This window comes from Triturus cristatus, chromosome 6 (assembly GCF_964204655.1).
Source record: "Triturus cristatus chromosome 6, aTriCri1.1, whole genome shotgun sequence".
Lineage (NCBI taxonomy): Eukaryota > Metazoa > Chordata > Amphibia > Caudata > Salamandridae > Triturus > Triturus cristatus.
In genome coordinates this window covers 1,894,450,675-1,894,467,167 of record NC_140589.1, presented here as the reverse complement: position 1 = coordinate 1,894,467,167, position 16,493 = coordinate 1,894,450,675, and the positions used below count along the sequence as shown (strand labels likewise).

Sequence of the window (16,493 nt, the reverse complement as noted above, 5' to 3'; positions counted from 1 at the left end):
CTTTTCTCCACCAGTGCTCCCTTCTTCTGTGATGAGGTCAAAGGAACAGATATCACTCCTATTGTCTGGAAGCACTAAAAAGCAGTTGCAAGACGACAAGCTGGGCCTTTGCAAGTGAAAATTGACCATAATGACTGCATCTCAGGCCGACAAAACTTATTTAAAGAAAGCCAATGAATAGAGTGTATGTAAATAAAAGTATTTCTATTACTGCAAAGTTTACTAATTTTCAAAACACTGGCTGCCAAGGGATACTATTTTAAGAGTGTGGTGGCGAGCCGGACAAAATACACTTAACGCTTACAGGTATGCACTTCACAGAAATCTTCTAGCCTCCGCCTACAACAACAACTCAATAACTAGAACCTGAAGCACACACTTCTGCAATATCTGTGGCCGATGGCCAGAGGCTCCACGGCCTGACCAGAGGTCTGACAAGGCCTCAAGATTGAAAAAACAAGCTGAGAAGATCTAAATAATCGGACAGTAAATATAGTAATCAATGCTATGCAACAATACCTTAGAATTTACAAATATGTTCTTAGACTTTTGGCAGTGTTCAGTACATTAGATTAAATCCATTCAGTGACATTTATGTATAGGGGAATAAACTACCCTGGGCGATATTGCAACACATGAATGAAGTGAATCAGACGCTATGTGCTGCTTACATAAGGCAAATATCGTTAGAGATGGAACAACATTTTAGTCTTTTAATCCATCACTTCTTATTAGCAACAGACCTCTAACCACCCATATCCCAAGGAGCAACACATTTTTTTACCCCCTCAAATGAAGCAGGCCACTCTCCCATGACATACCCACCCTGCTACTCATCTCATCTTTCTTCATCATTTCTCCCCTAAACCCAAACTCTTCTTCTTGCAGCCACTTTCCCTTAACACACCTTTCCTGCTTCCACGCTCATTTATCATCCCCACTTTTCCTCACTCTTTATCCACAGCCAGCAGGTGCCCTCTTACATTAACTATCCTTCCTACTTCCCCTTTCATCACTTCTCCTCCCACACTTTCCTCATTCCTCATCCACGGCAAGCAGGTCCCATACATAACCTACCTTCCTGCTGCCCCTCTCATCACTTCTCGACCCTCTTCCTTTACTATTCTTCCACCTCCAGCAGGCCCTCTCATGTAAATGACCCTTTCTGCTTCCCCTATTAGTAAGCATATAATAAGAAATTGACTGGATGTTATGTGGTGGAATGAAGAAGAGCCTAGTCTTGTGGTACATTCACCAAAATACAATATAATGATAAACAAATAGCCTTTGCAGCAAGTAGCAGAATGCAGCAGTCTTGGGTCTAACTAATTTGAGCTGGAATTGTAGAACTAGCAACCTTGACGAGGTGTTGAATTGCTTTGGTTTAATAAACTGTGTGATGAAGCACAGCTCATACTCTTCCTGTGCCTCTGTTCACAGATATAAACAGTACATCAGCACTTTACAACAAAGGGCATACACTCATGACAGGTATTCATTCACACATTCAGGGCTGTTTAGGGGCCGGTGGCTGGATTTCCAACTGTCTTTAGCAAGACATGCTCCTGAAGCTGCTTTGAGCAGGACCCTCCTAAGCTGCAGCTCCTCCCTTCCATTCACCAACAGATACCTCTTTTATAGCTCAGCTTGCTCCCCAAAGCCTTGCAGGACCCCATAAACAGCTTTACCGCTGAATCACCTCGCCTGCTCCCAGATCAACTCTGTTCCTTCCCACCCGTGGGCCCCAAACATAGCTTTACCACTGCACCACCCCGCCCGTTCCCCAATCACTGCTCCTCATCATGAGGACCCCATACACAGCTTTACCTTTGCAGATACCGTCGTGGACTACGTCGCCTCAATATGCCAGTACATGAGGAGTGGAGGCACCAGGACCACTCTGTGCTGTTGTGAGATCAGGTCCGTTCAGTAAGCTTGGACATCATGCACCTAGTCCTCTCCATCCTCAGAAGGTAACGAAAGACAGCGAAACAATGCTTTGTCTTGTGTCATATCTTACAATTTTGTAGACTGCCCCCACCAGCTCTTCAGAGTGAGCCATATGACACCATTTCACACTGTGCATGTTGTTAGTTGGCCTCAGTCTACTATCAAAAGGATTGGGGAGCTAGCTGCCATGACACACATTAGAAGGGCTATGATACTAGAAAGTGCATTGTGATCACTGTCCTGTCTTGGGTGAGCTAAAATGTCGATCAGATAAGGCCACACCAGCAGATCCACCAAAATGTAGTCAATCGGGCTGGTGCAAAAGGGACGATTAAAAGTATGTTTGCCTTCCCTATCAGATGAAGTTCTGCCATTACAGGCTCATAATCCAAGGTTCAAAGTTAAGGCAGTTATTTGAAGGGCAAGAGAAGACCATATTTTGATTAGGGTGATTACTAGCTTGGGGATGGACCATGCAATGTCTTCCTGCTTACTCAAAGCCACTGCGTTACCCTCAAGGTGTTCGAATTGACAATTAAAATCTCCTCCCACTAGTTTCCAAAATTCAGCCGGGCCAGATGCAAGGTGTATGCTTAACTCTAGGGTCGGAAAAATTATATTTTGTGCCCCAGGTCTAAGATACACATCATAAGTGTAGAGGGCGAATTACGGCAAGGTAAGGGAGCTACACAAGATGTCCGGGGAGGAAAGTAAGTTCTTCCAACTTGGAGGCAAGTGCTGTGAGCACCCATGTGGTTAGTCCCCCCTTGCCTATAGATCGAGCGTCCTTACTGAAGCCGACATATCCTATCCAATGCACCACCTTGGTGCACCAGGTTCTCCTGGAATAGACAAAGGTCATATAAATCAATACACAATGGGTCTAATCAGGGCAATTCAGCTTGAAGGCAAGCCAAGTGCTATTCCCGGAGAGCAATTTGAAAGGGGGGACTGAGCTAGGTAAGACTAGTACATCTGAAGTGCTAGGCCCTTCCCTCCCTCCCTCGGTCTGTGCAAGGACTAATGCGGGGGGGATACACTGAAAGAAGGGACCTGCTTGCAGCTAAAGGGTTTGAGCCAGATTTAATCAGGGCGAGCTGTTTTTAGGGTCTTCTCGTCCCTTTTGGCGAGTAGGAAGACAAACTGATTTTTGACCTCCGTTTCTGAAAGCGGAGCAAATGTGACAAGATAACAAGATTTACAGCCATATTTATTGCTCACAAAGTGAATGAGCAATAAAGAGGCCTTTAAATCTTGTTATCTTGTTACATTTGCTCGGTTTTCAGAGTCAGAGGTCAAGTGCATTACAGTTAGGTTGAGTAGATTTTTGAACTTACTAGACCTGCAAGTCTAGTAAACTTTTTATGATTTTTCGAGCCCAGCCTGGGCTGGGTCAATGTCAGACTGGGCATAGGAGAAGAATTAGTTAGATCCTCTGAGGGTGGCTCAATGGTTACCTCTGGCTCAGACAGGGCCCTCTGCCTGTAGTTTCTTATTGCTACAGGAGATCTCATGGCTAGAAAGTCACTCTGTGAAATCAAATTGTGCCGCCAAGTCAAAGTGACACTGGGGGACCTTCTCCCCGATGCTAAGGTATCATTCAAAGGCGGCCTCGTAGGGACCTTCAATGCATCCTCAACCCCAATTCCTTGCATGCAGTGCCTCAGATGTAACATGTCCATAGAAGCTCATTAAAGGGAGGTTGTCAGTGTAGGAATGTAGCATATATGATCACCCCTGCCTTTTGCTTGATGTGATGCTCTTTTTGACTAGTTTGACTGGGATCCTGGAATGAGGACCCTAGTCAATCTGGTTTCTCCCTAAATTGTTGTGCTCAGTTCTTAGGTACAACCCTGATTGGATACTGGGGTACCCTTATAAGTTCCTGGTAAATGGTACCCATGTACCCAGGGCATAGGTACCCCAGAGGTCTCCCATGTGCTGAAGCAAGTATTATGCCACCCATGAGAGACCATTCAAAATGGAACTACAGTCCTGCTATTGCAGCATGTGTAAGTAGGTGCTTACACCACTTACTAAAGATATAGGTTTCCTAGGAAGAGGGAAAGGAAGCGGTGTGGCGCAGCGGCCAGGGCCCCCGAGTCAGGACCACGGGGTTTCACGGTTCGATCCCCGGTGCCGGCAGCAGGTTAGTCCAGCACCATGTGACTATGGGCAATAGCTTGCTTAATCTTCCAGACAGCCCCAGCGCCTTAGCACCCTGGGGTAATTGTACACTTTACAAATACTGGATTTTATATCTTGGGTCATTGCACTTAAAACCTATAAGTCACCCCTCTAGCAGGCCTTTGCAATCCTGAAGGCAGGGTGATTGGTTCTAAGTGAGAGGGTGCATCTGCATGAGCAGGACAACCCTACAGCCTACGGAGTCCATTCTCCCGGGTTGTCAGTGAAGCAGCCATATACCATATAGAGGGGCACCGCGTAATTACGCAATGACCATCTCGAAACTGGCTGCAACGAATCCTATCATGTTTAGTACCAAATGTCAGGGTTTAAAGGCCGGTTACGCGCTGACTGTCTAAAACGCGTTAACCAGGAAGTAAAACTCCCATTGCAAAACTACATTTCCTGGCATGCCTCGCGAAATCACGTCGCACGTGATTCAAATGCCACGCCGGATACAGAGTAAAGGGAGGACGGTGACCGCCAACACTGCCGACTATCCTGAAGGATAGCCTCACAGACAACTCCTAGAGACTAAGGTATCTACAGTGGTAAGAGTGCCTAGAGCACCTATCTTCATGCCGTCTTCTCGGGAGAGAGATAGCTGGGTTCATTAACCTCGTCCACCTCCTCCATGTACATCTCCTCCGTTGGTCGAGACCGGCATTTCGCGGTCTCTTGCGGGGGAGGTTTGCAGCCCACACGGGCTCTATGGATATTCTTTGTGTTTCTCCTCCATTGGATGAGATCGACTTCTAATGGTCTTTTGCGGGGGAGAGTTTCATTATCACGTCGTTTTGGTCACAAAGCTGTTTGGTTATGTTATGTTATTTTAATTTATTCAGCGCACAGCTACTCGGAAGTGTCCCGGCGCTATAGACCGCTGGGGAACCCGTCCTGGCTATCCCTGTGAGATGGTCCCTTTCTGGGTATCTCCAAGGTGAAACCAGGCATCCCCGGCGTCTGTTGTAGAGATGAGGCAAGCTTAATGCCCAGAGTTGCCGAGTGTGTTCCTGGTTAGAGTAGGTACCGAGGCGAGAATTATCGAGTCCGTTTTGACCCTGGTCCACGACCCTGCCGCGTAGGGAATTGAACCCTGGTCCCTGGCCGATTCTCTGCTTACGGGTCTGCCGCCTCTAACCAGTGAGCCACACCTCTCCACCTCTCGTTTTGCTTGCTTCAAAAGAACAGTTCTCGCTTGGAAGGCATGGTGATCTTTAACAGTGCGGTTACTTAGAGTGATAGAACTTTGCTGTTCTCCCTCGTGTGAAGAAACGGAGGGAACTGTAATGATACAAACAAACCTATGAACCTTTGGATTTTAGGCTAAGTCAAGACTGTGATAACATTAGCCCTGTTCTTACTTTATTCACTATTAGTTGTTCCTTGTTCTCTGTTTTCATTCCCAGGAGAGAGATATAGAAACGGAGTATTCAGTAAGTCTCTGCCCTGTATCTACAGTTGCTACCACATGTATTCTTTGGTATGTGATAAGGGGGGGTTTATTGCAAATATATATATATATTGGAAAGCAGAGAAGGATTTGTTTCACCTGTATGTTCTCTTTTCTTCGTAGTTTCATGTGGGGGACTTGCATCCACCCTATTCTTCTGGCAGCAAACTCTCACCCTTTTTACTTTTCAGGTAGGGTGTGTGTAGCCCAGTATTATAAGAATGTGGTGATCTCTCTTGGTTGTGACACATGTATATTGGTTTACACTTACCCTGTGTTTCCCTGTCCCCCTCAGATCTCCCTCCAAGCTGTTCCTACCCTTTCCTTCCCTCGCTTGACTATCCCAACAGTCTGTGTGGTTTCACATTCCAGACTTGGGGCTGTCGAGAGGTGGACCCCCTTTGAGTATCAGCACAATCCTGAGGATTCTGGAAGGAGGAATCCGACACCAAACATGTTGGAATCATACCCGCACACCGTAAACGGTGTGGGGGTATGATTCCAAGCCCTCCGTTAGGCTCTCAGTGCTCCCGGTGCCAACCTTCTAGACCCAGACAGCACAAAATGGTTGCTGCAAACCAGAGACACATTTCTACCCTCCTGCTGCTGAGCTCAGCTCAAGCAGGGGAAGGCAGAACAATAGGCATCTTGTCACAGAGAGCTGTGACCACCTCCCAAACAGGAATCAGCATATTGGGACTGGGTGGGTGCGCTTGCATGAGGGTAACATTTGGTGTCCCTGTGCATAGTCCAGTTCAAACCAGTCCTGGGAACCCTTGGCTCCTGCTCTGGCGTTAAACTGAACAAAAGGACATGGGAGAAACCTCCGTCCTGTCCAGACCCTCCCCTGGGGGGTTCCCATGAATCGTCCCAACCCTTTCCTTAGGGTACTTAAGGGCTTACTTGTGGATGGGTGCCTAGATGCGTTGTGGGACAAGATTCAGATCAGACACCACTTCTTCTACCATCGGGGCAGACTGGACTTTACTGGGCTTTGTTTGGGCCTGACTTCATCTCCCTTCCAGTCTGCTGCATCGTCTGTGCCTGTGCATCATACAGGAACCTTCCAAGGCCTGTGAAGCATCAAATACACCTGAAGGAATCTCCCTTAGAGTGAAGGAGTCACTCCCCTGCAACCGCAGGCACCTCAACTAAGTCAACCAGTCTGCTGATCCTGAGCTCCTCCGGACTCAGGAAAGGTTCTGCAACACAGTTGGTGATTTTCTAAAGCTCCGGAGGCCTGTTCTGCCTTCTTACCAAGTTTGAGGCCAGTATCCCCCATAGGGTCTGCAATAACTGAACCCCTGTGCACCGCATCAAATTGCAGTTGCAAAGGCTTCTTGACTCCCTTCCAATGAGATCTTCGGGCTCCAAGTAGGCCCAACCTCAAGCACCTCTAGTGACCAGAATCTTCAGCAACACTGCATCATGTGCACCATGGCCTGCATCTTTTGGTGAGCTGCTCAAGGTCCTCTTGCGACTCCAATGCCTCTGGCCTGTGGGTCCTTTTGAGGGTCACCTTTGTTTCTTTTGAGCTCCCCCGATTGCTTGGGGCATGCCCAGACTCCCCTGCTTGTGGTGAGTCCCCTGGACCTTGCTCCTTCTTCAATTACTGCATTGGTTGCATTTGCCAAGGCTTGTTGGGGCTCCCGCCGGACACTGACCTCTCAGCACTCTACATCCTTTGTGGGACAGCTCATGCACAGCTCCTGGTCCTCCTCAGCATCGCCTGGACCTCACAGCTGCAGATTCAAGGTCATCATCCTCTCGCCTGCAACACCTGACATCGGAGGACATTTGTCTTCCAAGTCTCCTAGTGACTCCTGAGTGACACTGACTTTGTCCCCTCTGCTTGCAAGTACCTCTCATCTAGAATCCACTTTCGGATTCCACCGGACACTTTCTCCTTCTGCAACCATTTGGTTCGACAGCAGCTTCTGACACCAATTCACATATATGCACCCAGCTTCCCTGGTGTAGGTAAGTGGGTACTAGGGTATCCACGGGTGGGCTGGGTCTCCAACCTTCTGTCTTCCATGGGGTTTCTTCAGGGTCCACTGGAAAGGGTCCTTAATCTTAACAAAACCCAACCATTACTGACACGTAGACCCGTAAAGAGCACGAGGTAGTGTTCCCGCACTGCACACGCTCTCTGTGGGGTCCATATCTACTTACCTTGGGTGGTTCTGTGTTTCCCCAGCACTTTTACGTCCTCTCGACATAACCACGACCCGAGTCAGGACTCTTATACCACTTTCTTAACATGTGGTTTGGTTCCCCCGGGGGTGCACTGTGTATTCTGTGCTATTTATTATAAAGTATTGTATGCATTGTGTTTATCTCCATTTAGGAGATATTTGAACGTACTAGAGAGTATTATCTCATAAATACATATTTTTATATATACTTGGTGTGGTTCTTTTTCACTTAATATACAAGATTGTATTCTGGTCAAACAAGCTGCTCTACACTCCTTCTGGACTAAGCCTGAAGGCTGCTCTCCACAGATACCACTTAGAGAGCTTTCTAAGGTTGTCTAAGACCTCTTAAATCACCAAAAGGGTTGTCTGGACTGGTGCAAGGTGTCCACTTACATAAGTGGACATCATATACCAGGCCAGCTTCTCACAGTCAGTCAACATCAGCAAGCACATCGAAGCGATTCAGAGTGGAGAAACCAAATATACCTCACGCATTTCACTTTATCGGCCAGCACAGACTAGCCCAAGGTGTCGAAGGTAGCCAGGGAATTCAACCACACAGCAAACGTGCAACTTATGAGTAAAGTTATGAGTACAAAGGAACACAGAAACAGCAGAGGAAAAGCCCAGCCTGACACAGCAGACCTGGCTCCGTGGCCTTTCCCAGCACTTTTTATTGTCTCATACCGGGCCCCACCTCAACACACAAGAGTCTGAGGAACGGATGCCACCCCAGACTATGCAGCCAGGAAGCTTCTGTGGGCAGGGAGCAGCTGCAGGGTACAATTAATAGTCAGACAAAAGCAGGACAAAAGTAAAGTCTCAAACAGCAATAACAAAGTCAGTGTGTCACCAGAGCAACACAGTGATGCAGCAAAACCATCAAAGCAGCAACAACCATGAATATTCCACTTACCTCCTCCTCACCGATCTTGCTAGCCGCCACCTCCACCCACACACACTGAAGAATAAAATGGCAGTTAGTGGCTGAATAGTGGCTAAGGCTATAGGGCCACTGACCTCAGTGTTATTGACCTGCTCACTTGTAGATATTTTGCAGACAGCTTACTTTACTTCCTAAAGTTGGGCTTTGGAGCTGCACACTGCGTAAATCGGCAGCTGGCTCCTGTGTGAGACGGCTAAGCTCCCCCATAACTAGAGATCAACTAGAAGGCTACCGCGCTGAGCCCAAACGAACTGCACAGTCGTCTAACAAAGTACCTGCAGCCACTGCCCAGCACACCAACTGACCTGCTGTACTCCCATACCTGCACGTCTCCCCGAGCAGGACAGGTACTGTGACGGCGGATGGAAGCAGCAGCAACAACAGATGGTTACTGCTGTGGTAGGTGACAGGGAGGCTCCATCACCAAAGTAGCCAGATTGGAGGTCCTATAATGGTGTTTACTGGTGGCATTCCTAAGCACAACCTCTAACTTGAGAGGCTGCGTTTCGGTCAATAGAGTTCGATAAGCAGCGCTCGACAAACAGCGATTCAGCTGCAACCTTCTCTTCTGGCTCTTCCTCCTGTATGGCGTGTGGGCAGGCATGAGCGTGGAGCGTCGGGGGAGGAGCACAGCTAATAGCATAGTTAACATAAAGCTATCCTTTCCAAGGAAAAGTCAAAATCTATTTTGTAATAAACCTTTACTATCTTTGAAAAAGTTATAAAGAAAAAGGCGAGCACTAAACAAGTATTTAATTGTCTGAAAGATGATTTTCAAGTCCATTTTAAGCGTTATTCTTACACTGGTTTCTACGTAGAGACCTATTATTTGGACTTCACTTCCCTTAAGTGTGAAGCACCACAGGGGCTTCTTTGAGCCCTACTTTATTTTGTACATAAAACTCTTCACAGGAGACACTGATCAGGTGGTTTGCCCAACCTTCTATGCTAGTCACATGCACACAGTCCACACGTCTTGGTGCTACTGGATGATTGTTTGACCAAGGCTTCCTCTTCTTTGGGTGGCACAACCAGTGCTGCAAGCCCACTAGCAGCTTTTGGATTACCAGCCCTAAGCACTCCTGGTGCACTGTACTAGGGTCTCACAAGTAAACCAAATCAGCCAATCCTGGAACCACTAATCCATACATCAATTTACAACAGGGAGCACTTGCACTGTGGCACTGGATAGCAGTGGCACAGATCCCAAAGCATCTAACACCAGCAAAAACACATGAGGCAACAGCAAAAGATGGAAGGGAGACCCACGCCAAGGTGCCAGGTCTAACAATCACATTAACACAATTCAAATTAATATGTACCAAGTGAACTGAAGCATGCACATGCTCTCAACTACACAGACATAGAAAGACAACTCCTTACTCTGTGCCATCTAGCTCCACTTAATCACTGTTCACTCACCTAGTTCATTAGGAGTTAAGAGTATGATGAGTGCAGAATACAAAGGTTAAGACAATATATCTCAAATGTACTGGCATTACAGTGCTATGCATAGTCCTTAACTCCTTCAAGTGCTCTTGACGGAATGGTTCCGTCATGAGAACCAGTGCTCGTGTGCTCATGACGGAACCATTCAGTCATGCACACACGAGTACAAAACCCCCCTGATGCAGACAGCAGAGGAATTTAATTTCTTTTTGCCTCAGGAGGTGGAGAAGAGTTCTCCAACCTCCCATGACTTTTTTTTTCCAATGTAGTAACAATTGCGCGCATGGCGCACTGACGTCATCACACTGGAAATTAAACTGAAACTTGGTTTCTGTTTCAGTGCTCCTGGGGGCTCTCACAGCCCACCCCTGAGCACCAAATGACATGGGAGAGGTATTGTTGGAAAGAGAAGAATCTACCTTCTCCAATGGTACCCTTCCCTAGTGAATCCCCACGCATATCCACCCACTAGGCACCAGGGAGGGCGGGAGCGGCTGCTTGGGTGAGGGCCTTTGCTCTCCCAATAAGAAATGGCATAATCAGTCTTTCTGCCCCTGTGTGGGGCATTTGCCCCCAATCTGCCCCCACCCGTGGGGGGCAGAAAGCACCCTAGACACCAGGGATTATTTTCTTAATAGGTCAGACTAGGGGCTTGCCAGAATGGGCATGTCAATGGTCCCCCCATCTCCCCCCAAAAGCAAAATTCCTTCTACCCCCCCAGGAGGCAGATGGGGGCAATAGCCCCTGATCTGCACCCCCGGGGGCAGAGAGTCCACTAGGCACCAAGGATTTGTTTTTTATATGTAGGGGTGGGGGATGCCCAGAATGGGCCAGCCAATGCCCCACCTCATTTTTATCAGGAGACCAAGGGGAAAGCTGGGGGATAGGACGTGTGCCGGCACGGTGATCCCACACAGAAACGTATGGAAAATGTGACTTTTTTACATACATTTGCAGGGGATTCTGAGTAGAAAACGTTGGGGGATCAACGCAAGCCACACTTCCCTGCACTTCCCCAGGTGTCTAGTTTTTAGAAATGTGTGGGTTTGGTACGTTTCCCTAGATGGCTGCCGAGCCTGGGACCAAAAATGCAGGTGCACCTCTTGGCAAAACCAGGTCATTTTGTGATGGATCATTTTTATGACTCCACAATAGGTTTGGGGCCCTTGCCTGTTGCGGGTACTTAGCGCACCCACATAAGTGAGGCACCATTTTTAATGGGAGACCTGGGGGAATGCTGGGTGGTAGGAAATGTGTCAGCCCAGTGATCCCACAACTTTCCCACACAGAAATGTGAGAAAACAATGATTTTTTTCAGCTAAATTTGAGGTTGGCGTGACATTCTGAGTAGGAAGACTTTGGGGGATCCATGCAAGTCCCACCTCCCTGGACTCCCCCGGGTGTCTAGTTCTAAGAAATATCTGGGATTGGTATGTTTCCCTAGATGGCCGCCGAGCCCGGGTTCAAAAACACAGGTGACTAGACCTTCGCAAAACAAGGTATTTTTGTAATCAATATTTCTGATGTCTCCACAGTACGCTTTAGGCCCTTTCCTGTCTGAGACACTAGGCCTACCCACACAAGTGAGATACCATTTTTATCTGGAGACTTGGGGAAGTGCTGGGTGGGTGGAAGTGTGTGGCTCCCTGCAGATTCTAGAACTCCATCACAAAAGTGAGAAAAATGTATTTTTTTCTTTTTTTTACAAAGTTTAGGCTTTGCAAGGGATTCTGGGTAACAGAACCTAGTGAGAACCACACAAGTCACCCCATCCTGATTTCCCCTTGATGTCTAGTTTCAAAAATGCATAGATTTGCTAGGTTTCCTAAGTTGCCGGCAGAGCTAGGGTCCAAAATCCACAGCTAGGAACATTGTGAAAAAAGGGTCCATTTTCACAGGAAAAATGTAATGTGTCCAAATTGCGTTTTGGGTTGTTTCCTGTCGCTGCTACTAGGCCTACCTACCCAAGAGAGGTAAAAATGTTATCGGGAGACTTCGGGGAATGCTGGAAGTGTGTGGAATCCACACAGATTCCAAAACTTTCCATCACAGAAATGTGAGGAAAATGTGGATTTGTTTTACAAAGTTTGAGGTGTGCAAGGGAGTCGGGGTAACAGAACCTGATGAGAGCCCCACAAGTCACCCCCTTCTTGATTCCCCTGAATGCCTCCTCGCTCTCTATCTCTGAGAATAGTTTCATAAGGCGTCTGCTGAGACTCCCACAGAGCACACCGCTGATCCAGTTACGTCTTGACTTAGGTCTGGTCCCCATACATGAAGTTATCCCTAACCGTCCTCTATTGTACTGGAGGAGACTATGGTCTACATCTGAGCTCTTAAGTTATCAGGAGGAACTTAGTCATCTATTGACGCTAAGGGGTGTGGGAAAAATCCCTTGGTTAAAGCATGTTAAAGATCTATGCCTGGCCCTGGGGAAGGGAGATCTGTGGCTTGCCCCCGCACTCTCCTCTGTTACGACTCCTACGAGGGCGCTAGTTAAAGCACTCAATTATTTCCGATTGGAACAGATGGCACTAAGACCATCGTTGGGTAGGTTGTCCAGTAGCTTTCTCGAAGTCAAGGACAGGTACCAATTTGAGAAACTCTTGGACGACATTCAGCCCCCACTGGCGAAGAAATTGTATGTCCAATTTAGACATGGATCTCTCCCAGTGAGGGCAGTAACAAACAAGTGGTCAATGGCTCATTATGCATCTAGCCTATGTCCGGGGTGTGAACATGCCGAAGAGACAGATCTGCACGTTGTGCTCTTCTGCCCCTCATACTCCACGGCTAGAGCCAAATGGATCTTACAGTTATGCAAGTCCATGGGCTTCAGGGATTCAGGGTTGTGTTTAGATTGTTGAAATATGACTACCCCGTTGACTGTGTTTGCAACCTCCAGATTCTGGTTCTCTATGTGGTGCTCTAGAGGAGCCAAACTTAAGGAGAAAGCTGCACTGTTTAACTGCCAGTACCCTTCTGCATTTACTAGGGAATTTTAATACCACTTTGAGTGGCCTGTTTTTATTATTTATTGTCCTAGGTGTATTGTTTAATCGTGTACACTTTGTATTGCTGCTAATTGGTGATCAATGGATTGTCTTATGTAATTATGTATCCTTCGCTTTTATGGTTTTTAACCGATAAAGCTTTTTGACTGACTGATTCCCCTGAATGTCTAGTTTAAAAATATGTATAGGTTTCCAAGGTTTCCTTTGGTGCTGGCAAAACTAGGTTCCAAAATCCACAGCTAGGCACAATGCGAAAAATGGGTCAGTTTTCACTGGAAAAATGTGACGTGTTCACATTGTGTTTTTGGGCCCTTTCCTGTTGCAGGTACTAGGCCTACCCACACAAGTGAAGAGCCATTTATCAGGAAACTTAGGACAACACAGAATAGCAGAACAAGTGTCATTACCAATTAACTTTCTTTGCATTTCTGCCTTCCAAATGTAATACAATGTGTAAAAAAGAAGTCATTTTGAAAAAGGTCCTCTAATTCACATGCTTGTATGGTACCCACAATTTCTGAGAGGTGCAAATAACTACTGCTTCTAAACTTTATATTTTGTTCCCATTTCGGAAATATATAGGTTTGCTTGGCACCTATTTTTCACTCTTTATATTTTACCAGATGCATTGCTATATACCTGGTACACAATGAAAAACCATTGCAAGACGCAGCTCTTGCAATGGCTCTGGTACCTCGGGTTCTTGGTGAACCTACAAGTCCTGCAACCAGAAGGGTCCAGCAGACGTAACGGTATATTGCTTTAAAAAATCTACCATACTTATAAGAAGTTACTACCCCAATTGCCAAAAAAGGCTTAGCCCCTTTGCAAGCAGCGAAGAGGTTAACTAAATCTGAATGAACACCAATATTTCACAACCTAAGTACACACAGTGTTCAGGAATAGTTAAGATATTTGTATGATGATATTATGTATTTCCCTTTCAAAACGCACTTTTACTAATGTGTTTCTGTAGGTTTCCGACTTGTTTTTATATGTTGTGACCTACACCATTGTATTTTTAACCTCCATGAATACCTTTCTTGTTTTTCGTTATATAAATATTTAACTTGCGTTTGTGTGCTGCTTGGTTTAGTGTGTGTTGCTATTTTGTGTTACTATAAATGACGTGTGCCTAATTGCTGACTTAGTGATACTTAAATTATGGACCAGAGAAGGATGAAATTCTGAAATACCATTGCTGGGATTTGAGCCTGTGTCCTGCAAGTTACATACGTATTAGAGTATAATCCCCAATGGTGGCAATTGCAACCGTGTACATAAACCCATCTTATAAGACAGAGAGAAACTGATTTATACAGAGTGATCACTATGTTCTAACTTTTACTTGATGTCAGAAAGCATAATTTATTTTGTTCATTTCCTGTGTAGACAGACTCAGCCTGTCATCTTTCAAAAGTGGTTAAATGGAGTGGTACAATTTGGACAATAGTTACATCTGTTATGATTATAGCACAACCAGGAAGAAATTAAACCACTAAGTTACATGTGTTCTAAAGTATGCCAATTTTATGTACTTTCACTCAGGTCACAGGTTTTGTCATGCGAGTACCCTGTGACACCAGCGTGCTGTCTTTCTAGCTATAGTGGGCATGTGCTACCACTGCTATTACTTTGTGCACAAAATCAGCAGCTTCCATCCCTGATTTCACACCTTCAACAAGGCCCAGTCATTGCATTCTAACATGAAAGTTCAGTAATTAGGCAGAGGAAGACAACTGCAGGCCTTACATGGAGCATCACAAACGAGAGCATTCGGTGGCTGTCCAGTTGTGAAGGACCTCAGGTGTGCCATGGGCCTCCTTTGGGTGGGCCTGGCCTGCCCTCTAGAACCGGGCATACTATCACCCCCTCCCCTCTCCACCCCAGAGGAGCTCATACACAGCTTTACCTCGGAAACACCTCCACCTGCTCCACCCTACCGAGGACCCCGCACAAAGCTTTTCCTCTGCACTGCCCACACCTACTCTCCGATCACCCTATGCTCTTCCCCACCCCACAGGTCCACTCCCTATCATCTCCTGACCCTCCCCACCTCACCTCTTTACATCTGCACCGTCCTGCCTGCTCCCTGATCACCTCCTGCCTAACCCGGAGGACCCCATACACAGCTTCCCCTCTGCACCACCCTGGCCTACTCCACCCTGAGGACCCCATGCACAGCTTTTACTCAGCACCGCCCTCACCTGGTTCCTGGTCACCCTTGCACCTCCCCAACTCCGAGGACCCCATACACAGTTGTACCTCTGCACTGCTTCCCCGTCCCTCCTCTTTATTATTTCTATTGAACGCGCTCAAAATAACCATTGACTCACTACAAAATGACACACCTACCAACCGGAACAAAACTCTCACAGTGTGAGGAAAGGAGGGGCCCCGCCTAGAAGTACCTAAGAGGCACTTTTGAATCCCCACCCAAAACTACTCCTCCCCAAAAAACAAAAAAATAAGAGCTTACTGTGGCTGGTGCCGATGTCTAGGGGTGTTTTCACCCCCCTTAATGGGCGTCAGCTATTCAAAGCTTCGGAAAAAGAGCTAAAAAACACTATTTACCGAGGTTTGGGGCTCGTTTTCGCTGCCAGCGTGTGTTATCGGCTCCTTACCGGGAGACCAGGTGATGGAAGCTGATATCGTGTGTTACACGGGGGAGGGAGGCACCGTGGGAGTTGGCTGGTATGAAATGCGTCTAGTCCAGGCCCCACTAGTGCCCGTGAAATCGTATAAAACACAAGCAGTGATAACGAGCGCACTTACTCCTGAGCCAGAGATCCTGCTCTTTATTGTAGGCAGCAACACCCTGGAGCCAGGTGGTCAGCTGTCCAGGTCACACCACACCGATGACAGTGCGCATGCGCAGACCTCTAACCTTCAGTCTCAATAAGAGCAAGCACGCATGTGCGCGCCTAAATTTCCTGTACTAGTAGCCAGGGCGCAGCGCATGCGCAGTTATTAACTTCTGGTACCATTTTCCGCTGGTACTGCACCACTTCGACTTCCGGTACCATTTTCAACTCTTAACCTGGGCTCGGCACATGTCTAGATTTTAACTTGATGGTTTACCAATAGAAATCTCCGCTGAGCGCATGCGCAAATTTTAACTTGCAATTTTAATTTGCAATGTTTACAAACTAGTAACTGCAGCTCAGCGAATACGTAGATTTTAACTTCCATTTTCACAAATAGCTGAGCGCATGCATAGATCAACACCCATAAACAGCTGACCGGAGCTGAGCGCATGCGTAGATCTACATCCATCACAGCTGACCGGAGCT

The 16,493-nt window shown here is 46.9% G+C and overlaps 1 protein-coding gene across 2 annotated transcripts in view; it reads right to left on the bottom strand.

Moving 5' to 3' along the window:
- LOC146822331 (uncharacterized) overlaps nucleotides 1–16,084 on the bottom strand; it is a 35,118-nt gene extending 19,034 nt beyond the window's left edge. For both annotated transcript variants that reach the window (XM_085613410.1, XM_085613411.1), the window contains exon 1: nucleotides 15,976–16,084. The gene's annotated coding sequence lies outside the window, so the exon portion shown is untranslated. The remainder of the gene's footprint in view (nucleotides 1–15,975) is intronic.
- Between the last annotated feature and the right edge of the window lie 409 nt (nucleotides 16,085–16,493).